General features: G+C 42.7%; 1 protein-coding gene and 1 long non-coding RNA gene across 5 annotated transcripts in view; one reads left to right on the plus strand and one right to left on the minus strand.

Moving 5' to 3' along the window:
* Positions 1 to 26,732, plus strand: part of epb41l5 (erythrocyte membrane protein band 4.1 like 5) — a 169,204-nt gene that overhangs the window by 4,100 nt on the left and 138,372 nt on the right. The gene's annotated exons all lie outside the window — the stretch shown is intronic.
* LOC137371891 (uncharacterized) lies at positions 6,822 to 26,282 on the minus strand. Its single transcript, XR_010975297.1, has 3 exons — positions 26,218 to 26,282; positions 25,557 to 25,692; positions 6,822 to 7,233 (listed from the first exon to the last, which is right to left on the minus strand). It is a non-coding gene; the product is annotated as an uncharacterized lncRNA (long non-coding RNA).

Consider the following 26,732-nt stretch of genomic DNA (forward strand, 5'->3'; position numbering starts at 1 on the left):
CTTTGATGAACCCACCTATGATTTATTATTACCTTTCATGACTTTATTTCTATTCTGATGCTCCATGATCCTATTTCTATCATTTTCCCCACAATGGACACCAAAGTCACTGGTCTGTAGCTTCTTGGGTCATCTTTTTAAAAATGGGAGTATCTTCTGCCTTTCTCTAATTCTGGGCAGCTCTTCAATATGCATTGATTTCTGGAAGATTTGTGTTGAGTTCCTGCGACTTCCTCCTTTATCTCCTGAAAGATCATCTCGGATGCATCTTATCTAGCCCATGAAATATATTTACCTTGAGCTTGCACAGCTGTTTATCAGCCATGCTGATAGTAATGTGAATAGTGTCACAATATACCTCCTGTAATGCCTTTTAATTCCCTTAGATCAAACAAGTTACTTGTCCATTGACAAAAAAGCTTTGTACTTTTGCAGACGGTGTAGTATCGACTATCATGAATAATAGTTGGGCCCTCATCCAATCCCATTTTCAGTGGTCCCACTCCATTCCTCATTTTTCTTTCTCTCTTCATAAAATACCAAATAATAAATTGGGATAAAGTACCAGTGGCTACTGAATTGATTTGGTATGATGAATTTAGAGCATCATTCAAGAAGTTTACTGCATAACATTAGTTTCTTTTCTTTTTTGGTTAATTTTTTAAAAAAATCCCTGGGCAAGGTTTCAGCCATCCCTCCCACCTGCCAGGTCCTAGTTCCATGGGCACCAGGGCTTGGATATTCATTTCAAAGTGAGCAGATGACACGAAACTCGGAAATCTCGTAAACGGTAAGGAGGACGTAGACGGACTGGTGAAATGGGATCTAAATCATGGAGCAGAAGCAATCTAGAACAGAGTTGTGAAGTGACGCATTTAGATAGGAAGAATGAGGAGAGGCAATATAAACTAAATGGTGCAATTTTAAAAGGGGTGCAAAAACAGAGAAACCTGGAGCTTGTACGAACGCAAATCCTTGAAGTTGACAGTACAAGTTGAAAAGGCTTTTAATAAAGCCAACGATCCTTTATGCTTTTGTAACAAAGGCATGGAGTTTGAAAGGAAGTTAGGATAAACCTCTTATAGCTCATGGAAAGGCTGCAGGTGGAATATTGTGTTCATATTTGGGTACTTTACTTGAAGAAGGATGTCAAGGCCTTGGAGAGGATGCAGAGGAGATTTACTAGAATGGTTCCAGGGATGTGAGACTTCAGGTAATGTGGAGAGACTGGAGAAGCTAGGATTGTTCTCCTTGGAGCAGAGAGGGTTAAGAGATGTTTAAAATCATAAGGGGTTTTGATAGGGTAGATAAAGTGAAACTGGTTCCATAGGCAGGTCAGTAACCAGAAAAACACAGATTTAAGGCGATTGGCAAAAGAACCAGAGGCACGATGAATTTTTTCTTTTTTACACAGTAAGTTATGATCTACAATACATTGCCTGAAGGGGCGGTGGAAACAGATTCAATAATAACTTCCTAAAGGTAATTGGATAAATACTGAAAAAAAATTTGCAGGGCATTGGGGAAAGGGCAGGGAGTGGAACTAATTGGATAGCTCTTTCAAAGAGGTAGCACAAGCACAATGGACTGAATGGCCTCCTTCTGTGGTGAACATTCTAAACGACCATTATTCACGTGATAATTGATTGTGAGTTGATTGGCTGGTTGGCAGCATCACAGTGCAGCTCAATATTTCCCATCCCAACATCCACCCACCTCCAGTTGGGGATCACTGAATAAGTCAGGAATGCCTGATTTGTGTGTTTCCCATCCCAAACCCAGGGCCAGTAGCTGTAGCTACCCTTTGCAGACCAGTTAACTCGGCAGAGGCTGTGGATTGAAAAGGGCTCGTTCCAATTCTGTATGGTTCCCTTGCTCACTGAGGAGCTGGATAGGTGTTACACTATAAAGTATGTTGGCTTTAACATAGCATATTGGCACCAGCATACTACACTTATCTAGTGGCAACATTACAGGAACAAAAAAAAAAACCTGCCTATCAATTGTACAGGGATGAAAATGTCTCCTTGAATCTCTTTCTGCTATATCTTGGAGACCCGTTTTAAAATAATCGAAAGGCTTTGTTTTGTCTGCTCCACTTGTATTAAATCTGTTTGTTTTATCGCCCCACGTTTGACACTGTTCCACAATCTAAATATGGGATAGTCAACTTGAAGCAAAGGTTGTATAATTTCAAGAACACCTAGGTGAATAAATCCCTCAGTAACACCATGGATAATTGATTGCTACAGTCGGATCATTGTATCCAGTTTGGCTGGACATGTCTGCTGCAGCTGAAACTTAAAGGGATTAGTGCTTTTAATATTGCATCCCATTATGTATTTAAACAGAAACGCGTTCCTACCCGAGAGCTAAAGTAGTATTGAGACATCACGAAAATATGCAGAAATCTTCTGGCAGTAATGGGTGGCATTTTTTTTGGAAGACTTGTTCATTAAGTTTGGGGTTTTCTCGCTGTGGATCTTCAGTTTCACATTGGTTGGTGATGGTTATAAATCTTCCTACTGCAGCGGATATGCTGAAGTCTACATGTTTGCACGTGTGCAGTCCAACCATGACATTGCATGTAGTTATATAAAAACATGCCAATGTTGTAAAGAATCTTTTTGAAAAGAAAGCCTTCATCTCGTTGCTTCAAATATGTGTGACTGTTTCGCAGGTACACTAAACAACATTTTGTACACGGCAAGATCCCACAAATATTTGTATATAGCACCTTCGATGTAATAAAACGCCAGAAGGTGTAAGGAGCATGTTAAAACAAAATATGGCACTGAGCCACGAAAGGAGATATTTGGGCAGATGACCAAAAACTTGGTCAAAGAGGTAGGTTTGAAGGAGTGTCCTAAAACTGAAAAGTGAGGTAGAGAGGTGGAAAGAATCCCAGAGCTTGGGGTCTACGCAGCTGAAGATGTGGTCGCTAATAGTGGTGAGATTAAAATTGGGGTGCTCAAGAGGCCAGAATTAGATGAGCATAGATATCTCGGTGGGTTGTGGGACTGGAGGAGATTACAGAGATAGGGAGGGGTTTGAAAACAAGAAGGAGAATTTTAAAATCAAGACATTGCTTGAACAGGAGCCAGCGAGCACAGGGGTGAAAGGGGAACGGGACTTGGTGCGAGTTAAGACGTGCGCAGGAGAGTTTTGGATGACCTCAAGTTTATGGAGGGTAGAATGTGAAAGACCAACCAGGAGTGCATTGGAATAGTCAAGTCTAGAGGTAACAAAGGCATGAATGTGAGTTTCAGCAGCAGATGAGCAGAGGCAGGGGTGAAATCAGGCGGTCTCTGTGATGACGTGAATATGTCGTTGGAAGCTTATCTTGGGCTCAAACATGACGCCAAAGTTGCAAAAAGACTGATTTAGACTCAGACTGTTGCCGGAGAGAGGGATGGAGTCAGTAGCTATGGAATAGAGTTTGGAGTTGGGACCAAAAGGCACAAATCAGGCGAGCATGCTTTTTCCACAGAATGTTTAGTTTCCAGTTAGAATTTTGTGTTTGCTGCAAGTGCTACACTGCATGGGTCTGTTTGTACTGCAGACTTCGTTAGCAGTGAGAGTCAAAGCTGTCATTTCCAAGTTGTGATACTTTTTCAAGTTCTAAAGATTTATGTTATGTCCTGACTGGCGCCACAATACATGAAGAGAGTGCACTTTCCTACAAACTACTATGGAGAAATAACCTGCAACATATTGAAGGAAAGACATGATTTGACCCGGTTGGAGCAGTTTGCCCAGTGCAATGATGTTGCTCTCGTGCCATGCCTTGAAATGGTTGGCGCAGTGATCTCACAAAGGCTGCTATTGGACTATGGCGGGGAGAGGATTGTTGGGTCCATTTGTACCTTTACCAAGGCACAGATCTCCTTCCAGGTTGCCAGGGTCAAGGTCATGAGTGGATGTTGCTGAACATCTGCAGGTCTTTTCTGGGGCCTTATGAAGAGGTGGCCAATGAGACTGGTAGAGTGGCTTTTACCTCTGTGCTGTGCCAGAGGCTTTAGGGGGAGGCAAGGGGTTCCAGACAGTAATTTCCTGGAAATGGACTTCCCAGCAGTAGTGCTTTGGGGCACTTGATCTATCTTTTTTTTGGGAAGTTGGCCAGAGCTGTCTCTGACTCCTTGGCCAAATCCTGTCCTGAGGAATCCAGCCATGTGCATCTCGAGATCCTAGACGTGTGCTGGGATGTGAATTGGCAGTGACTGGAGCTTTTGGAGGAAAAGTAACCGAGCCCCAGGCTAGTGCTCTGGGGACATGGGTTTGAGTTCCACCACGGCAGATGGTGAAATTTGAATTCAATGAATAAACCTGGAATTAAAATCTACTCTAATGGTGACCACGAAACCATTGTTAATTGTTAAAAACCCATCTGGTTCACTAATGTCCTTTTAGGGAAGGAAATCTGCCGTCCCTACCTGGTCTGGTCTACATGTGACTCCAGACCCACAGCAATGTGGTTCACTCCTAAATGCCCTCTGAAATGGCCTAGCAAGCCACTCAGTTGTATCAAATCGCTACAAAGTCTACGAAAAGGAATGAAACTGGACGGACCACCCGGCATCGACCTAGGCTCCGGAAGTGACAACAGCAAACTCAGCCCTGTCGACCCTGCAAGATCTCCTTACTAACATATGGGGGCTTGTGCCAAAATTGGGAGAGCTGTTCCAAAGACTAGTCAAGCAACAGCCTGACAGAGGTATGATTCCATGATTATGACTTACAGACAATGTCCCAGACACCACCATCACCATCTCTTAGTATGTCTCACCGGCAGTACAGGCCCACCAGAGCTGGTGACATGCTGGCAACATGACAGTATTGGTAGGAGTAATCGCACAGTCCTTGTGGAGGCAAAGTCCCGTTTTCAGATCGAAGATACCCTCCATCGTCATGTGGTGGCACTACCACCGTGCGAAATGGGATGGATTTCAAACAGATCTAGCAATGCAAAACTGGGCATCCAGGAGGTGCTGTGGGCCGCCATTAGTATCAGAATTGTATTCAATCACGATCTGTAACCTCCTGGCCCAGCATAGCCTCCACTCGACCATTACCATCAAGCTGGGGAACCAACCCCGGTTCAATGAAGAGTGTAGGAGGGCATGCCAGGAGCAGCACCAGGCATACCTTTAAAATGAGGTGTCAGCCTGGTGAAGCTACAACACAGGTCTATTTGCATGCCAGACAACAGAAGCAGCATGCAATAGACGGTACTAAGTGATCCCACAACGAGCGGCTCACATCTAAGTTCTGCAGTCCTGCCATATCCAGTTCTGAATGGTGGTGGACAATTAAACAACTGACAGGAGGAGGAGACTCCACAAATATCCCCATCCTCAATAATGGGGGAGCCCAGCACATCAGTGCAAAAGATAAGGCTGAAGCATTTGCAACAATCTTCAGCCGGAAGTGTCGAGTGGATGATCCATCTCGGCCTCCTCCTGAAGTCCCCAGCATCACAGATGCCAGTCTTCAGCTAATCCGATTCACTCAAATGACTGAAGGCACTGGATACTGCAAAGGCAATGGGCCCTGACAACATTTTGGCAATAGTACTGAAGATTTGTGCTCCAGAGCTTGCTGCGCCCCTAGCCAAGCTGTTCCAGTACAGCTACAACACTGGCATCTACTCAGCAATGTGGAAAATTGCCCAAGTATGTCATGTACATGAAAAAACAGGACAAATTCAACCCAGCCAATTACCGCCCCATCAGTCTACTCTCGATCATCAGTAAAGTGATGGAAGGTGTCGTCGACAGTGTTATCAAGCGGCACTTGCTCAGCAATAACCTGCTCACTGCCAGCATTTGTTGCCCATCCCTAATTTCCCTTGAAGGTGGTGGTGAACTGCCTTCTTGAACCGCTGCCATCCATGTGGGGTAGGTACACCCACTGTGCTGTTCAGAAGGGAATTCCAGGATTTTGACACCGTGACAGTGAAGGAACGGCGATGTAGTTCCAAGTCAGGATGGTGTGTGACTTGGAGGGAAACTTGCAGGTGGTGGTGTCCTCATGCGCCTGCTGCTCTTTGTCATTCTAGCTCATAGAGGTTGCAGGTTTGGAAGGAGCCTGGGTGAGTTGCTGCAGTGCATCTTGTAGATAGTACACATGTGGCCACTGTGCATTGGTGGTGGATGGGGTGCCAATCAAGCGGGCTGCTTTGTCCTGGATGGTGTCGAGCTTCTTGAGTGTTGTTGGAGCTGCACCCATCCAGGCAAGTGGAGAGTATTCTGTCATACTACTGATTTGTGCCTTTTAGCTGGTGGATAAGCTTTGGAGTCATGTGGTGCATCATATAAGTTTGTAAACGTGTGTGTGAAAATGGCAGTGTTTGGTGCCTTCACAGGGAGTGTACCTTTTTTCTTAAAGAAATTTCAACAGTGTACGTACTGTGCAGATCAAAGTGTCTTCCAAAAGAATGAAAAGTTTTTAGTGCAGACTTTTCCAGAACTTGAGCTTCGTTGGAAAGAAGCAAGAGAAACCTCTTTCCAGTAAAAGCAAGTCATGGACCATAAAAGCCATTAAGCTTCACTGGGTATAGCTAAGTTTATTTACTTGAGCAGCACCTTGGTTCAATTAGTAGCGCACTGGCCTTTGAGTTCAGAAAGTTTGGCACTGAGCCACTTCAGTGCAGCATTGTTTGAGGTGCCCTCCTTCAGATGAGATGTTAATCCGAGGCTCTTTCTACCTGTTATACTGGATCTAACAGATCCCATAGCATCATTAGAAGACAGGTACTTTCCTCAGTGTCTTGGCTAACATTTCCCCTCTCAATCAAAAGCAAGTCATTAATTTCACTTGCTGGTTGATGGATCATGCTGTGTGCAATTTGACTGCCACTTTTGCATAATAACACTGTCAAAAAGTAAATAATTGGATGCTCCAGGGATATGATAAGTTCCAATATAAATGCAACTTCTTTTTGTCATTTTCCAATCAGTGCAGCCTTCGAGCAGTTTATTGTCGTGCTCTTGAAAGGAACAGTTGTGAACTAAAGCAATTATGAACTCGGAGTCATTTACGGCACAGAACTAGGCCTATCAGTCTGTTGAGTCCATGCCAGCTCTCCATGGAGCTGTGCTGTCAGTTCCACTCCCTGGTTCGATCCCCGTAGCCCTGCAAGTCTCTTAGGTGGCCATCCAACTTCCTCTTGAAGTCATTGACCGTTTCTGCTTCCACCACCGTCGTGTGCAGAGATTTCCAGGTCGTTACCACCTGCAGAGTAAAAAGAAAAGTGCTTCCTCATATTCCCCCAGCATCTTTTGCCCAAACTTTAAATCTGTGTCCCCTAGTCCTTGAACCATTTGTTAATGGGAACAGTTTTTCTTTGTATAACTTATCTAAGCCTGTCATAATCTTGTACACTTCTATTAAATCTCCCTTCAATCTCCTTTGTTCTAAGGAGAACGAACCCAGCTTTTCCAGGCCAACCTTGTAGCTAAAATCCTCCATCCATGGAACCATTCTGGTAAATCTCCTCTGCACCCTCTCAAGGACCCTCACATCCTTCCTGAAGTGTGGTGATCAGGACTGGACGCAATACTCCTCCGGTTGGGTCCTAACCAGAGTTTGATAAAGGTTCAGCATAACTTTGCTGCTTTTGTACACGAGAACTCTATTTATGAAGGCCCAGATTCCATATGCTTTACTAACCACTCTCTCAATATGTCCTGCCACCTTCAAAGATCTATGCACATGCACCCCAGGTCCCATTGTTCCTGCACACTCTTTAAAATTGTGCCATTAATATATATTGCCTCTCCCCATTCCTTCTGCCAAATTGCATTGCCTCATACTTGTCAATATTAAATGCCATCTACCACCTCTCTGCTAGCCTATCTATGTCCTGTTACAGGTTATATCATCCTCACTGTTTGCCACACCTCCAAGTTTGGTGCCATCAGTAAATTTTGAGATTCTACTCTATTCCGAGATCCAATTAATTTATAAATAGCAAAAAAAACAGTGGTTGCAGCACTGACCCTTGGGGAATGCTACCTACCACCCTCCAGTCTGAAAAGCAGCCATATACTATGACTCGCTGTTTTCTGTCCTCAAGCCAATTTTTTATCCAATTGGACACTGACCCTCCTACTCCAGGACCCTCAATTTTGTTAACCAAACTTTTATGTGGTGCCTTATCAGATGCTTTCTTAAAATCCATATAAACAACATCCACTACATTCCCTTTATCAAACTTCTGTTACTTCATCAAAAAATTCAGTTAGATTAGTCAAGCATGATCTGCTTTTAACAAATCCATGCTGGCTATCCTTAATTAACATGAACCTCTCTGAGTGTCTGTTGATATTCTCCCTGATTATTGTTTCTAAAACCTTACCCACCACTGATAAACTAACTGGCCTGTAGTTGCTAGGACTGTCCTTACACCCTTTCTTGAATAAAAATGAACTGCTGAACTGAGCTCCAAAAAATGGGCACACTTGCAGCAGACAAGAAGGAGTAAGAAGTTAGGTGGCCCCTCCTGTACTGCAGATATTTCCATTGTGATTATTGGAGACTAAACCCATTATCACATCTGGACTAGTTCTGGGGAAGGCAGATTAAAATGCTAATTAGGTCATTCAATGCTAAATGGCTCCTATTTTCAAGAATTGTGTTGACAAAGACCGTCACAGTCAGGCCGACTGTGGATTCAAAGCCAACCAAGATAATAGGTGGGACAGAACACCATTTTATAAGGTTAAGCCACATTTAAAACCCATTGTGTAACAATGACCCCATGTTCAAAGACATTGTATGAACACACCTTCTGTGGTCACCTGACCTAAACCAAACCTGGTAAAGTTTTTCCTTAAAAAGGGATTTCTCAGAGCGAGAAAGCCAGCAACTGAGCGATCCATTCTAGCCAAGAGTAAGACCCTGCCTGTAACACCTTTAAATCACCGAGGCAGAGACTGAAAAAGGTGACCTTAAAAAGTCCCTATCTGAAAAAATTTTAAGATTGTCCACCAACTTTGGCTGAGACTTATTCAAATGAATCTGTAATACTTCACTGAACTAAGAAAAAGGAACAACGCTGTTAAAAATTCCTTCCAGAAAACCAAGCAGGTTTCAAAGTGAGCTCTTTTTGCAACAATCGGACTTAAATGCATGTTATCCTCTAATCTCTATCTTGTGTGCGTGCCTGTGTGAGTGGGTGTGGTGGCAAGCATTTTCAGGTATTGTTTAATAAATAGTTATCTTCAAACCTATGAGGAAACCTGTATTTTGTCTATTTATTTGACCCTTGAAACACTGACTAAAAGGCCAGTTTAAAAAAAAACGCCATATCTGTTGTCTGTTGGGAGGTGAAAAGTGGAAGTCTTCTGCCTGTCTGTAACATTATTGAGTTGAAAAGTTTGTGATTAGATTCTAAAGTTGTTTTGTTTCAGGGCACAGTGATGTGCTCTTCTATGCAGATTTGTTTCTATTTTTACATTTCCCTTTCTGCTTAGTCACACATCAGAAGTAGGGAGTCATGTATTGGTTAAATGATTAAAGCTCAAGCTCAATGTGGCCTCAATTACTTTCTTGTATGGATATCTGAGGAATGAAATAGCTCTGTCCTCCAAAAAGCCCAATCTTTTTAAACTTCTGTTATTGTCTGATGTGAGATGATTTTGTGTGTGTGCTTAAATTGATGCTTTGGGCTTTAAGATATTTCAGCTATGGATTCAGTGCACTTAATACCCTGCAGATTCGTTCAATGGTTTGGCATCATGACATTTTAACTGGGTTGCATAATTTCCAAATCTGAAATATTTATATACTAATAACCCTGAAAACTGAATTATTCAGTAGATATGATATTAAATTATTCTATAAAGTGATAGTGAATTAAGCTTGGCTGATGAATTGAATTGTATTTGCATCCAAACTTATCCCTACACTATTCTTCAGAAACATTTGTTAAAATGAAGACGACGACAACAAAACGGCTTACATTTATATAATGTCTTTAATGTAATCAAATGTTCCAAGCCACTTCACAGGAGCAATATAAAAGAAAATATGACACTGAGCCACAGGTGACCAAAAGCTTGGTCAAAGGGGTAGGTTTTAAGGAGTGCCTTTAAAGGAGGAAAGCAAGGTAGAGAGGCAGAGATGTGTAGGGAGGGTATTCCAAAGCTTGGGACCTAGGCAACTGAAGGCGCATCACCAATGATGAAGTTATTAAAATTGGGGATGCTTAAGAGGCCAGAATTAGAGGACTACACATATCTCTTAGGGGTGTGGGGCTGGTGGAGATAACAGAGATAGGGAGGGGTGAGTCCATGGAGAAATTTGAAAATAAGGATAAGAAGTTTTAAATCGAGACGTTGCTTGACTGGGAGCCAGTGTTGGTCAGCGAGCACAGGGGTGATAGGTGAATGGGACTTAGCGCGAGTCAGGATGACCTCAGGTTTACGGAGGGTAGAATGTGGATGATCAGCCATGAGTACATTGGAATAGCCAAGTCTACACACAGCAAAGGTTTCAGCATCAGTTGAGTTCCAGCAGGGTTGAAGTCAGGCGGTGTTATGAAGGTGAAAATAGGCAGTCTTGGTGATGGCACGAATATGTGGATAGAAGCTCTTCTCTGGCTCAAATATGACACTAACGTTGCGAACAGCCTAGTTTAGCCTCAGACAGTTGCCAGGTAGAGGGAGGGAGTTGGTAACTAGGGACAAAAAGTAATGGGTTCAGTCTTCCCAATATTGAATTGGAGGAAATTATTGCTCATCCAGTTTTGCACATCAGATAAGCTGCCCAATAGTTTAGCAACAGGTTGAACCATGTGGGAACTCATTTGCTGTTGGAATCCTCATTCATGCCTTCATTACCTCTAGACTGGACTATTGAAACACATCCCAGGCTGATCTCCCATCTTTCACCCTCTAAACTTGTGGTCATCCAAAACTCTGCTGCCTGTATCCTAACATGCACCAAGTCCCGTTCAACGCTCACCCTTGTGCTCGCTGACCTACATTTGCTCCCGGTTAAGCAATGCCTCCATTTTTTTTTTGAAAAGTCTTATCCTTTTTTTCAGATCTCTCTGTGACCTTGCCCCTCCCTATCTCTCATCTTCTGCAATTCTGGCCTCCTAAGTATTTCCGATTTTAATTGCTCTGCTATGGACGGCCATCCCTTCAGCTGCCAGAGCCCTGAACTCTGGGTTTCCCTTGTTAAACCTCTCCGCTTCTCTTTCCTCCTTTAACGAAACTCCTTGAAACTTACCTCTTTGACCAAGCTTTTGGTCATCTGCCCTAATATCTGTTTGTGGCTTACTGTCAAATTTTGTTTAACGCTACTGTGAAGTGGCGATTGAGATCGGGCACTTTAACACAATGTGGGAACTCAATGAAAGAAGGTTCCAGGGCAGGCTAATGCAGACATGGTATCCAAAGATTGTTGGTAAAGGACAAAAATGTATTCAGTAGATTTTTTTATCATAAACATTTTCAAGGTGCTTAGGGAAACAATCTATCTAAATGTAAGCCGGACTTTTATACAATAGTTTGTGACTTCAGTCCTTTGTTTAAACAATTGTAAGAGTGTCAACAGAAAACAAATTTTCTTGTGTCCCCCTTTTTAAGGAGCATAACTAAATCAATCATAAAATGTGCTTTCAACAAAGCGAAAGGAAATTTCTAGAGTTAAATGATAATGTTGCTTGTATTGATATGTCGACATTTCTTGTGCTTGCTGGTTGTAGAAGGTCTCGAGCATATCCATGCACACTGCATGCTCTCTGGTGTTTGAAGCATCTTCATTTGTACTGAAATGGCCTTGTGGCGATATGTCATTTGGCCCAGTTTGAATTGGTGTTCCCTTGTACACAGCTGTGAATTGAGTCACAAGTTCTAACATGCACTTGGTACAATTTCCCTACTGCTTTGTTGTACCACAATGTGTGTCATGTGATGCTGTGTAGGGCTTCTTGTCATCATCGTCATCCACTTTGCATCATTGACTTTACTCTGGTTTGTACAATGCTCACCTTTGCAATCTATCCCCGCCAAGAAGCCGAAGCTAAACAGAAATAGTAATCTTTGGAAACCCCAAGTAACAACTTCTTTAGTCACTGATTCCAATAAGTGTTTCTCCCTGCTGTAAAAGGCCTTGTGTCTAAACCCATTGCACTTATACAGAGCTGTTGTCAACAATCAACTTCTGTAAGTGATTAAACATCAGAGAGTGAGGGAAGGTAATTCAATCTCTGCGCAAAGCTCTTTTTATAATCCCTTGGGGTATTCGACCCTTTTTTTGAGTTGCTATTTTATTGTTTTCTTCCTCCCTCCCCACTGTATCTAGTATGAAATGAGGTTCTAAAATAACTCATTTCCACATTTAACATTGCTTTATGACATGAATCCAAGACATTGTATCCTTGTTTTCTAGCCTGACAGATCTTGGCAACCTACTGCCATCGTGTTTATTGATTTGTTGTATGTGTTCTTTGGTTTTATTCAGTAATGTGTATGTCTATTCCGCACAATAATGGAGAGGCTCCCTCATTGGTGAATAATCAGAACTCCCCAAGCTTCTGGTGCACCGTGAAAGTGTTACCCCGGGGGTGTGATTAATGACTATTGCAATAGAAATAACACACAGTGTATATATAGGTTTGTTCACTGGGAAAACCTAAGTAACCAAAGAAAGATTTTGTCAGTAAAACATCTCGTGAGAAGTGTCACAGAAATTCTATCAGATGATCAGGAATATGGATATCTAACTCGGATAGTAGAGGGTCTCTTGTACTTAAAATGATGAAACAAAATGGTCTCATTGCATAGACCTGTGTTCTGGGTGGGTTTGCATAGCAAAATTGTGTTGTTTTAATGGTGCAATTAATTTGGTCAAATTTCCATTTTTTTTTGTGTGATGAGTTGTTTTCTGATTTTTTTTTCTTTCTGTTGTGCCTTTGCAAGTCTGGTTGAATGGGAGTGGTGTAATTTTGGGGGAGGGTTGCTCAGTTCTTTTCATTCGCAGGACCTGACTTCAGTAGTGTTGTGTCGGCAACCTGAATGTCTGGGAACACCTGCCCAATAACACATTGTACACAGATTTGATGTCAATTTTTATATAAAAATCAGTTGGGTTCAGTGACTCGAAACGTCCCTTAAGAAAATTAGGGATGTGAGAAGCAAATCATTGCAGTTTGGCATGGAATGCAATTGTATTTTGAATAACAACTAACGCTTTTTATGTCTGGTAAGATTGATGGACTATTCAAAACTTTCTTGCTCTTTTGAAAACGCAAAAAGATTTGCATTTATATAGTGCTTTTTCACGACCATGGACATCTCAAAACACTTTACAGAAACAATTACAGCTGTGAGGAGGGATGGCTCATTAAATGAGGGCATATGGATTGAGCTAAGGAACAAAAAAGTGGCAATTACGCTGCTGGGAATGTACTATAGACCCCTAAACAGTCAGAGGGAGATAGAAGAGCAGATCTGTTGGCAAATCTCTAACAAGTACAAAAACAATAGGGCAGTAATAGTAGGGGATTTTAACTACTCCAATATTAACTGGGATATTTTGAGTGTGAAAGGAATTGAGGGAGCAGAATTCTTGAGGTGCATTCAGGAGAACATTTTTGGCCAGTTTGTAGCAAGTCCAGCAGTTTTAGACTTAGCTTTAGGAAATGAAGATGAGCGGATGGAAGGAGCGGCAGTGGGAGAGCATTTTGGTGGTAGTGATCATTATTCAGTCAGTTTTAACATAATTATGAAAAACGACAGAACAGGAGTTGAGTTTTCAATTGGGTCAAGGCCAATTTTACTAAACTGAGGAGTGATTTAGCGAAAGTCAACTGGAAACAGCTACTTGAAGGTAAATCAGTGTCAGAGCAGTGGGAGGCATTCACGGGAGATTCAAGAGGTTCAGAGTAAACCTGTTTCCTCAAAGAAAAAGGGTGGGATGGCCAAATCTAGAGCCCCATGGATGTCAAGGAGCTTACAGGGTAAGATAGGGCAGAGAAGGAAAGCTTATGTCTGACACCAAGAACTCAATACTACAGAAAGCTGAGAGGAGTATAGAAAGTGGACGGGTGAAATCAAAAAAGAAATTTGGAAAGCAAAGACAGGGCATGAAAAAATATTGGCAAGCAAAATCAAGGTGAACCCAAAGATGTTTTATCAATACATTAAGAGTAAGAGGATAACTAAGGAAAGAGTAGGGCCCATAAAAGACTAAAAAGGTAACCTATGCGTAAGGGTGGAAGATATTGGTATTGTTCTTAATGAATACTTTGCGTCTGTCCTCACAAAAGAGGGGGAACGATGCAGATATTGTAGTTAAGGAAGAGGGGTGTGAAAGTATTAGATGTGATAAACAGAGAGAGAGAGGAAGTATTAATGGCATTAGCATCCTTGAAAGTGGATAAATCACCAGAGCTGGATGAAATGTACCCCAGGTTGTTAAAAGAAGCGAGAGAGGAAATAGTAGAAGGTCTGACCATCATCTTCCAGTCCTCACTGGATACAGGTGTGGTTCCGGCAGATCGGAGAACTGCTAACGTTGTACCTCTGTTTAAAAAGGGAACGAGGGATAGACCGAAAAATTACAGGCCAGTCAATCTAACCTCAGTAGTGGGAAAATTATTGGAATCTATTCTGAGAGACAGGATAAACTGTCACTTAGAAGGGCACAGATTAATCAAGTATAGTCAGCATGGATTTGTTGAGGGAAGGAAGATCTTGTCTGACCAACATGATCGAATTTTTTGAAGAAGTAACAGGGAAGATTGATGAGGGTAGTGCAGTTGATGTTGTCTACATGGAATTTAGCAAGGTTTTTGACAAGGCCCCGCATGGCAGACTGGTTTAAAAAAAAAAAAGCCCATGGGATCCAGGGAAATGTAGCAAGGTTGATACAAAATTGGCTCAGTGGCAGGAAACAAAGGGTAATTATTGGCGGGTGTTTTTGTGACCAGAGGGCTGTTTCCAGTGGCGTTCTGCAGGGCTTGGTATTGGGTCCCCTTTTTGTGGTATAAAACCATGATTTGGACATAAATTTAGGGGGCATGATCAAGAGGTTTTCAGATGACACAAAGATTGGCCGTGTGGTAGATAGCGAAGAGGATAGCTGTAGGCTGCTGGAAGATAGTGATGGTCTGGTCAGATGGGCAGAAAAGTGGCAAATGGAATTCAACCGGAAGAAGTGTGAGGTGATGCATTTGAGGAGGTCAAACAAGTCAAAGGAATACATGATTGATGGGAGAATGCTGCGAGGTGTGAAGGAAGTGAGTGAATGTCCACCGATCCCTGAAGGTAGCAGGACAGGTCGATAAGGTGGTTAAGAAGGCAGATGGAATCCTTTCTTTTATTAGCCAAGGTATAGACTGTAAGAGCATGGAGGTTATGCTGGAACTGTATAAATCATTGGTTAAGTCACAGCTTGAGTACTATGTGCAGTTCTGGTCACCTCATTACAGAAAGGATGTAATTGCATGAGAGGGGGTACAGAAGAGATCTGAGGATGTTGCCGGGACTGGAAAAATGTAGCTATGAGGGAAGATTGGATAGGTTGGGGTTGTTCTCCTTGGAACAGAGAACTGAGGGGAGATCTGATTGAAATGTACAAAATTGTGAGGGGCCTGGATGGAGTGGATGTGAAGGGCCTATTTACATGAGCAGAAAGGTCAGTGACAAGGGGGCATAGTTTTAAAGTGATTGGTAGAAAGATTTGAGGGGAAATGAGAAAAAAAATTACCCAGAAGGTGTTGGGGATCTGGAACTCACTGCCTGAAAGGGTAGTAGAGGCAGAAACCCTCAACTCATTTAAAAGGTGTCTGGATATGCACCTCACGTGCCATAACCTGCAGCTGGAAGGTGGGATTCGACTGGGTGGCTTGTTTTTTTTGGCCAGCGCAGACTCAATGGGCCAAGTGCCCTCTGTCCGTGCCTTAAACTTTCTATGATTCTCTTCTATAATTTACAGCGAATGAAGTACTTTTTGAAGTGTAGTCACTGTTGGGATGTAGAAAGCCGGAAGAAGTTGTTTCTTAGCACTGTTTTAAATTTTACTTTTTTATTCATTTCTATTTACGTCCTCTGGTCCTTATTTCTGGACACTTTCAAACACCCAATCCCTTCTGCGGACTTGTTATTCAGTGTCACCTTGTTTCAGTCGGCCTTGTATAACCTACAAATAATCCTACCAAACCCAGTCTCTTGCCTCTTGAAATTGATACTGGTTAAGGGCTGAATGATTTGTCCGATAATCTCATGCCTATAATTTTGGTACATTTTAGGTAGGAAAAATGAGGAAACTGTCTAAATTAGGGTAGAGGAACTTGAGGTGCCTGAGGGTACAGATACACAAATCGCTTAAAGTAGTGATGCAGGTTAATCAGGCCATTTCTCTTTTTTTTTAAAAAAGCGAATACAGCACTGGCTTCATTTATAGAGTGACATAATTGAAAAGTTGAGAAGCTATGTTAAGCTTGTATTGGAACCTTGGTTCGACCACATTTAAGAGTGCTGTGAACTGTTCTGCTCTCCATATTATTGAAAGGATACAGATGCACTGGAGGTAATGCAGAAAAGATTTACTAGAATGATATTAGAAATGAGAGAGGTTTGTAACCTATCAGGATAGATTGAACAGGCTGGGGCAGTTTTCTCTAGAAAAAAAGAAGGCTGAGGGGTGACCTGATACACATCTTTAAGATTATAAAAGGATTTGATAAGGTAGATATAGAGAAGGTGTTTTCACTTTTGGGGGAGATGAGAACAAGGAGTCAAAAATATGTTCGAATAAATCCAATAGGGAATTCTGGAGAACCTTCTTTACCCAAAGAGTGGTTAGTAGCTAAAGTGACTAGAAAAATGCAACTAAGAGGAAGCTACATAAATACAAGGGAGAAAGGAATAGAAGGGACTATGTTGATGGGGTATAGATCAAGAAGGGTGGGAGGAGACTCGTATGGAGCATAAACACTGGCGAGGATCTGAAGAGCCAACTGGCCTGTTTATGTGCAGTAAATGTTACGTAACATACATTAACCTTTCTCACAGATTTTGAAATGCTCCACTGCTGACAGGAACACAGGTTAGAGATTCTGCCACGGAGTTCATTCTGCTGCTTCAGAGTGCACATGATGATCTGGCCATTCGTTTTCATCACTAGGAATTGTGCATGCTAATTTCCATGATCTGCACTCTATGCTGGAAAGCAAGTCTCAAGAACGGGTCTATAGTGTACATTGTTTAGCATTGAAACTTGGGATTTCTGATTTGTTTTTTCTATCACTTCCTGAGGGGCACATTGGAAACTTTGGCATAGATCTCCCTTTGGTCTAGTGGGAAAACAACACGTGATGTAGTATGATGGCCAGACCAAAGGTTCGAGGTTCAGTCTGTGGTCTGAATTAGCTGATCTCAACTGCAATTTGGATGTTGACCTCAGTACCTTTTGGGCTATGGAGAGGGTAAATTCTTGGTACTGCTTTGCCATCCTGTGACTTGAGTTGGAACATGCACATGTGAAGATGGGATTGGGGTGAATTGTGGGGTATCTTGGGTAAATACTGCTGCTACTGTCTGTGTAATCCTCATTTTGGATTGCTGGTCCCCTGGCTAAAGAGTCACAAATGCCTGTGAATCTCGTCCCAACAACACCATCAGTTACGAAGGCTCAAACTGGGGGAAAATAACAAATTGCAGTAGATCGAAACTGCATTTTACATGTCTACATATGTTGTAATTCAGGATTTCTTGTGGCTGATGACACTGGAGAAATAATGAGCAAACAAATCTGTTAAATACTTTGGCTCTCATTTGATTGAGCTGAGGTAAGCATTTGATTAGTATGCTGGCTGACAGCTGGTCGTATGGAACGGTCTGGTAACCTGCCAGCTCTGTGTGCTGGTGAGAGTTTGTGGATTGAAGTACTGTAGCTCCATGACGAGCAAAATGCTTCTCGTCAGTAGTGTGGCAGACCTCCCAGTCCTTTAACTCGATGTCTGTACAGTTTTTACAGTGCTTTTAACCTTGTTACTAGAGCTTCAGCAAAGTGTAATGGTGGCTGGGTGAAATTTGCTTCTCTGTGTCAATTAAAGTTGTTTAAACCATCTAGCCATTACAAGTACATATATTGCCCCTCCAAACTTGTGTCTGTCTGCAGTTTGCATTTTGACCTGCGTAGCACTTAACTGGTTACAAGTCTGTCACTGTTGGTGGAAGCAATGAAAGTGACAAATTAATTCTAATATTTAATCTTTAATTAGTTGAAGTGCAACTTTACCTTGGTGTATCAGTTAAATAGCTGAGTTACAATGCTGAATCATTTTTTCATGAATAAAGGAAAAGCGTAAGTCGCATTCTCGAGCTGTTTTCCTGCTCTGGGCTAAGGTACAAATGCGGTCGAAGCTGAGGTGCCAGGGGTTACAAGTGAATTGATATTTGCCAGTCGGCATAGCATTCCCAGCAGTCACTAATCCGCAGCCTGGCACTGCTCTAATCAGCAATAATTTTGCACAGTACCAGCAAGCTAGGATAATTAAAATCATTAAAGTACTGGATAGTGCAGTGCACAGTAGTGTTTTGTTCAGTACAACGTAAAAATGTTCCTAGATGAAAGAAGTGCTTCTGTTTTGTGTTTGGTTGACCCGTCCAAAACATTCAGTTCTACTTTACTAGTTCTGGCCTTGTCAAAAAAAATTGGAGCTCTTTTCTGTGAGGCTGTAAGTAACAGTGATGTACTGTAAAAGTAATTTGTGCTCCATCTAAAATATTTAATTTGTAGCATTCAAATGTAATTGTTGCAGACAGCACAATTTAAAAAAAAAACTTTAGGAAAGAAAAAAATTGGCCTTAGTCTGTGTTCCAAACTTTGGGCTGCGATTCAGGAAAGCAACTTGTCCTGCCACCTTCAAAGATTTATGTGTGCACCTTCAGGTCTTTCTGTTCCTGCAGCCCTTTTAGTTTATAATGCCTCTTATTCTTCCTACCGAAAAGTATAATTTCACCCATCTCTACACGGTGTCTCTCCATTTCCCTAGTCTGTTGTTATCCTCCTCATTGTTTACTGCATGCTCGAGTTTCATGTCATCTGCAATCCTTGAAATTATGCCCTGTTAACCCAAGTCCAGGTCATTAACATATAACTGGATCTTGATACTGACCCCTGAGGAACACCACTGTATATTTCCCTCTCTTCTGAAAAAACAACCATTCGCCGCTACTTTCTGTCCCTTAGCAAGTTTTGTATCTGCGCTGTCTTTAATCCCATGGCTTTAATTTTGCTAACAATCCTATTATGTGATGGTTTGTGAAATGCCTTTTGAAAGTGCATATATACATCAACTGCACTACCCTTGTCAACCCTCTCCATTACTTCAAAGAATTCAATCAGGACTGCCTTTAACAAATCCACGCTGACTTTTGCTTATTATCCTATACTTGGTTATTGTGTCTCAAAGTTTCTCCACCACCAGTGTTAGGCTGACTGGCCTGTAGTTTCTGGGTTATATCCCTATTCCCTTTTTGAACAGAGTGAAATATTTGCAATCCTCCAGTCCTCTGGCACCACTAAGGAGAGTTGGAAGGTTGTGGCCAGTGCCTTTGCAATTTCCACCCTTCCTTCTCTCAATAACCTAGGATGCATCCCATCTGGACCAGGTAACTTCACCACTTTGAGGACTGCTAACCTTTTAAGTACCTCTTTTTCAATTTTTATCCTGTCCAATATTGGTACCATCTCCTCCTTTACTGCTCCATTGGCAGCATCCTCTTCTCGAGTGAAGACAGATGAAAGTACTAATTTCATATCTCAGCCATGCCCTCTGCCTCCACAAGAAGATTTTTTTGGGGTCCCTAATTGGCCCCGCCTTTCTTTTGCCTACCCATTTACTAATGGTGTTTACCAAAGGCTTTTTTGTGTTCCTTTTTATGTTGGCCATTAATCTATTCTCATACTCTACCTCTGCTCTCATTCCCTTTTTTAAATCTCCTCTGTATTTATTTTGATTCTCCAATGTAGTATTAACCTTACATTTGCCATGAACATCCGATTATCTCTCTCATTTTAATCTCTATATCGTTAGTCATGGGAATGTTACTAATCTGTACCCAAGCTATCTCTTTGAAGAGCCTCTCATTGTTCAGTTACTATTTTGCCTACCAATGTTTGATTCCAATCATCAGTACATAAGTGAGGTAATGCATTTTGGAAGATCTAATGCAGGTGGGAAGTATACAGTAAATGGCAGAACCCTTAGGAGTATTGACAGGCAGAGAGATCTGGGCGTATAGTTCCACAGGTCACTGAAGGTGGCAACGCAGGTGGATAAGATAGTCAAGAAGGCTTACGGCATGCTTGCCTTCATCTGTCGGGGCATAGAGTATAAAAATTGGCAAGTCATGCTGCAGCTGTACAGAACTTTAGTTTGGCCGCACTTAGAATATTGCGTGCAATTCTGGTCACCACACTACTAGAAGGACATGGAGGCTTTGGAGAGGGTACAGAAGAGGTTTACCAGGATGTTGCCTGGTCTGGAGGGCATTAGCTATGAGGAGAGGTTGGATAAACTCGGATTGTTTTCACTGGAACGACGGAGGTGGAGGGGCGACATGATAAAGGTTTACAAAGTTATGAGCGGCATGGACAGAGTGGATAGTCAGAAGCTTTTTCCCAGGGTGGAAGAGTCAGTTACTAGGGGACATAGGTTTAAGGTGAGAGGGGCAAAGTTTAGAGGGGATGTGCGAGGCAAGTTCTTTACACAGAGGGTGGTGAGTGCCTGGAACTTGCTGCTGGGGAAGATGGTGGAAGCAGGTACGATAATGACGTTTAAGAGGCATCTTGACAAATAAATGAATAGGATGGGAATAGAGGGATATGGACCCCGGAAGTGCAGAAGGTGTTAGTTTAGGCAGGCATCAAGATCGGCGCAGGCTTGGAGGGCCGAATGGCCTGTTCTGTTCTTTGTTCTTTGTACATAAAAAAAGAGGAGCAGCAGTAAGGCATACAGCCCCTCGAGTCTCCTCTGCCATTCAATACGATCATGGCTGATCTCTCTGAACTCCACTTTCCCACTCTATATCCCTATATCCCATGATTCCCTTAGTATCTGAAAATCTATCAATGACTGAGAATTCACAGCTCTCTGGGGTAGAGAATTTCAAAGATTCGCAAACCTCTGAGTGAAGGAAGTTCTCCTCTTCCCTTCACAGTCCTAAATGACAGACCCCTTATCCTGAGACTATGACCCCTAGTTCGAGAGAATCCACCTGGGCCGGAACCCTTTTTAACTCACTGAAATTATCCCTCCTTCAGTTAAGTAGTTTTACACTTGACCATTCCTTGTCCTTTTCCATAACTATTCTAAGCCTCTTGATATGATCCCTGTTCCCCAAATGTCCAAAGCATTGGTGGTGCAAAGTAATTTAGAACAAATAGTCACAGCCTTTCCAAAGTTTCACTGTTTAGCAAGGGGGTTCGGCACTGGGATGAAACATTAGAGAGGGGAAACTAGATGCACTGAGGACTGGGCAACATGAATAGCATTAGAGTACAGCATAGCTCAAATTTTTTTTATATTCATTCATGGATGTGGGCGTCGCTGGCTAGGCCAGCATTTATTGCCCATCTCTAATTGCCCTTGAGAAGGTGGTGGTGAGCTGCCTTCTTGAACTGCTGCAGTCCTTGTGGAATAGGTATGTCCACAGTGATGTAGGGAGAGAGTTCAGCATTTTGACTCTGTGGCAATGAAGGAATTGCATGATATTTCCAAGTCAGGATGGTGTGTAGCTTGGAGGGGAACTTGTAGGTGGTGTTCCCATGCATCTGCTGCTGTTGTTCGTCTAGGCAGTAGAGGTCATGGGTTTGGAAGGAGGAGCCATCTTGTAGATGGTACACACTGCAGACTTGGTGCGCTGGTGATAGAGGGAGTGAATGTTGAAGGTAATGGATGGGATGCAGATCAAGCGGGCTGCTTTGTCTTGGATGGTGTTGAGCTTCTTTAGCATTGTTGGAGCTCCACCCATCAGGGCAAGTTGGGAGTATTCCATCACACTCCTGACTTGTGCCTTGTAGATGGTGTACAGGCTTTGGGGAGTCAGGAGGTGAGAATTCCCAGCCTCCGACCTGCAATTGTAGTCACAGTATTTATATGGCTAGTCCAGTTAAGTTTCTGGTCAATGGTGACCCTCAGGATTTTGATGGTGGGGGCTTCAACGATGGCAATGCTGTTAGAATAAATGCATGTAGCGAGGTAAATAAAGTTGGAGCTGCAGGCATATGTCACCACATGAGATTATGTGCTAAGTCTCCATTATTGGCACTGTATAAAGGAGAAGGAGGGTTGGGAACTTAATATTCTTGGCTACAAGGTATTCAGGAAAGATGGGGAAGGAAAAAGGTGTGCTGGCCGTATTGATCAATGAAATGGTTATAGATAGTCGTTTGGCAGTACAGAACTTGAATATTGCTGAAAATAGAGACATTTTGTCGCAATTTTTCATCTTGCACTCATCAGGACAATTCGCAAGAATACCAAAGTCTGGGAAGCAGCAAATTTATACTGTATAAGAAGAGAGTACTGATTGGTTGGCAAGTGACTAAACTCATGGCTGCCTAAGGCTGTCATTTTCGGCTCTGAAGAGTGCCTACTCTTCCTCCGATTTACCCTGGAAGTGTAATGTATCCCAAAAATTTGAGCAACAGGTGAAGCTCGCAGTTTCATGCTGCTGCTGTGCAGTAGCAACACGTGTGGTGTTCGCCACTAACAGGATGCTGCTGTCGAGTCAAAAAGACAGCAGCTTATCTTATCACACAAATGAGTAATATTATATATGAATTTCAGTGCCAGTGTGATGCTAGGTATATAGGCCGCATGTCCCAAAGACTGGGGGATTGTATCAAACAACATGTCCCTTCCGCTGTTCGCAGTGGGCAAGGTACAGGCCGTACCCAACCAGCGTTTGCAAAACTCAAAACACAGTGTCTTAACGTTAGATGTGATTCTGCGATTGGACAACATTTTCTAAATAATCCTCAGTGTGCTAGGAATTACGCTGACAACCAATTCAAGATCGCCAGTCGGGCTCGCAGTGTGATGCATTTGCGCGGGCTGGAAGCTGCATATATAAATACGCAGGCCCTGTTCTTTGCAGACAGAACATGTCCACATATTGTGCCTGTTTCAGCTAAACAAAATAAGTGACAGCCATTCACTGGTGCATTCTCCATGGCAATGTCTCTACCCATCAGAGTCCACTTGCCAACCAATCAGCACTCTCTTCTCATACAGTATAAATTTGTTGCTTCCCATACATTGGTATTCTTGCGATTTGTCCTGATGAGTGCAAGATGGAAAGCTTTGACAAAATGTCTCTATTTTCAGCAATATTCAACAAATGATTATAGCACTGGAGATACTGAAGCTGGATCGTCCACTGACTGCCACCAGGTCTTGAGCTCTCTTCAACCTCCTTCAAGTCTGGGCTGCAACCACCATCTGGAGTTGGATGGCTTTGGCAACAGGCCACTGATCTTGTCGAACGTTCACAATGAGTTCAATCACAGTCTAGCATGCTCATTTGCATAAATAATCTAAAGCCACTTCTCTATGTTGACTATGGGCATTTTGTCTGAGCAGCACCCCACCCTCCACCTTGTCCCCATCGTCAATCACCTCCCATTTCTCAAATGTACTGCTGTCTGCCCACATCCACTTTCTGCTACCCTCGTGCTGACCTGCTCTCCTGCAATTGACCCAGCAAGGAGCCCACATAAGTATTCGAGCCCACCCAATTTGGCCTCCATCATTGGCTGTCTTAAATCAGCAGCCCACACTGCCTCATTCCATTATCTGGTGCAAAGGCCATCGATTTCCTCCTCTGGGAACATGCCTCACCATTCTCCTCCTTGTTCCTCTCTCCGACTATTCACCCACTCTGCCCCACCCTTTACAATGCCTGCTCCCTTTGCTTTCGTCATTCGTAATGTTACTCTAGAAGAGGCTTCCTGGGCCATGCTAGTTCAATTGCCCAGAAAATTGTGGACTTCAGTCCTTTTTCAGGAGATTGAGCTCATAATAATTCTGGTGCAGTACTGAGCAAGAGCCATGAAGGAGTACACAAGAATTAGGAGCAGGAGTAGGCGCAAGGGCGGCGCAGTGGTTAGCACCGCAGCCTCACAGCTCCAGGGACCCGGGTTCAATTCTGAGTACTGCCTGTGTGGAGTTTGCAAGTTCTCCCTGTGTCTGCGTGGGTTTTCGCTGGGTGCTCCGGTTTCCTCCCACATCCAAAGACTTGCAGGGATAGGTAAATTGGCTGTTGTAAATTGCCCCTAGTGTAGGGAGGTGATGGGGAATATGGGATTACTGTAGGGTTAGTATAAATGGGTGGTTGTTGGTCAGCACAGACTCGGTGGGCCGAAGGGCTTGTTTCAGTGCTGTATCTCTAAAATAAAATAAATAAAAATAAATAAATATTGCTCATCGGGCCTGCTACGCCATTCAAAGTGATCATGGCTGATCTTCGGGTGCAACTCCACTTTCCCGCCTGCTTACCATATTCCATGATTCCATGAGAGACCAAAAATCTGTCTATCCCAGCCTTCAGTGTATTCAATGATGGAGCATCCACAACCCTCTGCATGGAAGTGTTTTTTTTTTCTCTGTTTAAAAACTAAGGTGGGGGGTGGTTCTGTGTGCATTTGTTTGAGAGCAGTTTTTACATTCTCTGGGAACAGTGTGTGCAAGCAGTAAGCCTGTTTCCTAGGCAACAGGAGACACAGAGAGAGAGAGGTCACTTGCTGTAATGTATCAGTTGACTGTGTGTAAAGACTGGCTAGAACTGGTTTGATTTGGTACTCCAGCGAAGTGTGCTTTCATGAAGGAAGGATTTGTCTCTCAGCAAAAAATCGACTGTGAATAATGAGATGTAAATTGACCTGGCTGTGTTTCACTTAAAGAGGGGGGAAAAAAAGACCCTGGAACAGAATCTTTGCATTGTTGGAGGTAACAAATTCCTTTTTACTTGCAATGTCTAAGAAATCTCTGTCTCGGGAGTGACTTTCTGCTGCCTTTTTGTGTTTCTGGGAATTCTGGAATTCTCAGTGAAGTTTCTACTGATAGACTGCTAATTTAAAATCCAAATAGATCTATTGGTTTACTCCTTGTTGAAAGAACTGTGTGATGCCTGCTGCAGCCGAAGTGCTTTGAATGCCTACTTGTTATAGACTGTTGGCCAAATTCGCTTGGAGACTTCGAGTGGCATCTGACTATTCGACTCTGGGACACCTCACCAAACTGGGAAAGTGACCAACTAAGACTTGCAACCCAGTTATCCTAAGAAACAACTCTAATTTAAAACATCAGGCTGAATTTTTCCAGCCCCTCGCGCCATGGGTTGTGGTGGGTGGGGGGGGCCCGTAAAATTCAGCAGGAAGAGGCCCGCCTCGACCCCCGACGTCGAGAAGGGCCCACCGCATATTACAGGCGGTGGGGGCACCTCAGTACGGCCCCCCCTCCAGAGCTTAGCGGCGGGGCCTTCATCTAAATATTTAAATGAAGAATAATGAGAGGTAAATTGACCTACCTGCAGGCGGCAGTCATCTGTAGTAATTGAATAATTACTTCTGCAGACTCTGCATTTTGCGAAACGCATTGTCCAGAAACGAGGAGACCTGGAGCAGTCAAGAACCCGCTGAAAATCTCCTGTGAATGAGACGTCACTATGGAGATATAAGGGAAAGCGGGCTGTAAGATTGTAAATGTTGGCACAATCTGAATGTTGTGATGTCTCTATTTAGACATTTAAGGAATTCAAGAGGCAACTTCCTCCTCTTTTCCCCCACCACCACCCCACCACAAAACCCCCCAAATTATCAGATTTTTAAAAACATTTTAAAAGTACTTGTTTTTAGTATAATACAAAAAGAAATGTCAGCACAAGTAAAATTGTGTTATAATCTCTGACGTTAAACCATTTTCTTAGATTATTCACAAAACCCTTTGGGGTGGAACCATGAGATTTATATTTGGTTTAATAAAATTGCCTTTAAAAATCAGTATTGCTATGTTGTAACCTCAAGGGCTTACTGTTTGAAAATGAGGCCATTGGTAGATTATAAACTTCTTTTTTCTAATGAGTTCTCAGCAATGTGGGCGAAATCCTAATCACTTTTAAGACCAGTAATTGGGCATTTTACTTATGTTGCTAAAATATCGTCTGCTTGGTCCGTGGTGGTAGTACTTACCACATGTCATTGTGTCTCAAATTCCTTGTAGACTGCTGTCTGAAAGAAATCACTTCAATTTGGATTTGAAATTCTTATGCGCAGAGAGGAACAAATTCTCTCTAATATGTTACCAGATGCATGAAATGTAACTTGTGTACAACTATTGAGCTACTCTGGTTCATTACCTGCCAGGATTTTCACTGGATGAACTGGTGTGCAAGGTGTCACTCTGTCATGTACCCTTTCAGTGCCAATCTCCCTCTGGCACATGCCGACCTCGTACCCTAAAAAAGGGTTGACTTCAGTTTATTACTTGCACTACACCTATCTTCATTCCTGTGCCCAGGGTGATCTGCTAAATGTGCGAGTCCAGAATTTGGGGAATGTCCATGATCAGCCAGTTTCCATTATACGCTAAGGAAGGGGAATTGGCAACAATAAGACTTGCATTTATAAAGCACCCATCAAGACCGCAGGGATCCAATGAAGTACTTTTGAAGTGCAGTCAGTGTCGTGATGTGGGAAATGTGGCA

The sequence above is a fragment of the Heterodontus francisci genome, chromosome 7 (assembly GCF_036365525.1).
Source record: "Heterodontus francisci isolate sHetFra1 chromosome 7, sHetFra1.hap1, whole genome shotgun sequence".
Lineage (NCBI taxonomy): Eukaryota > Metazoa > Chordata > Chondrichthyes > Heterodontiformes > Heterodontidae > Heterodontus > Heterodontus francisci.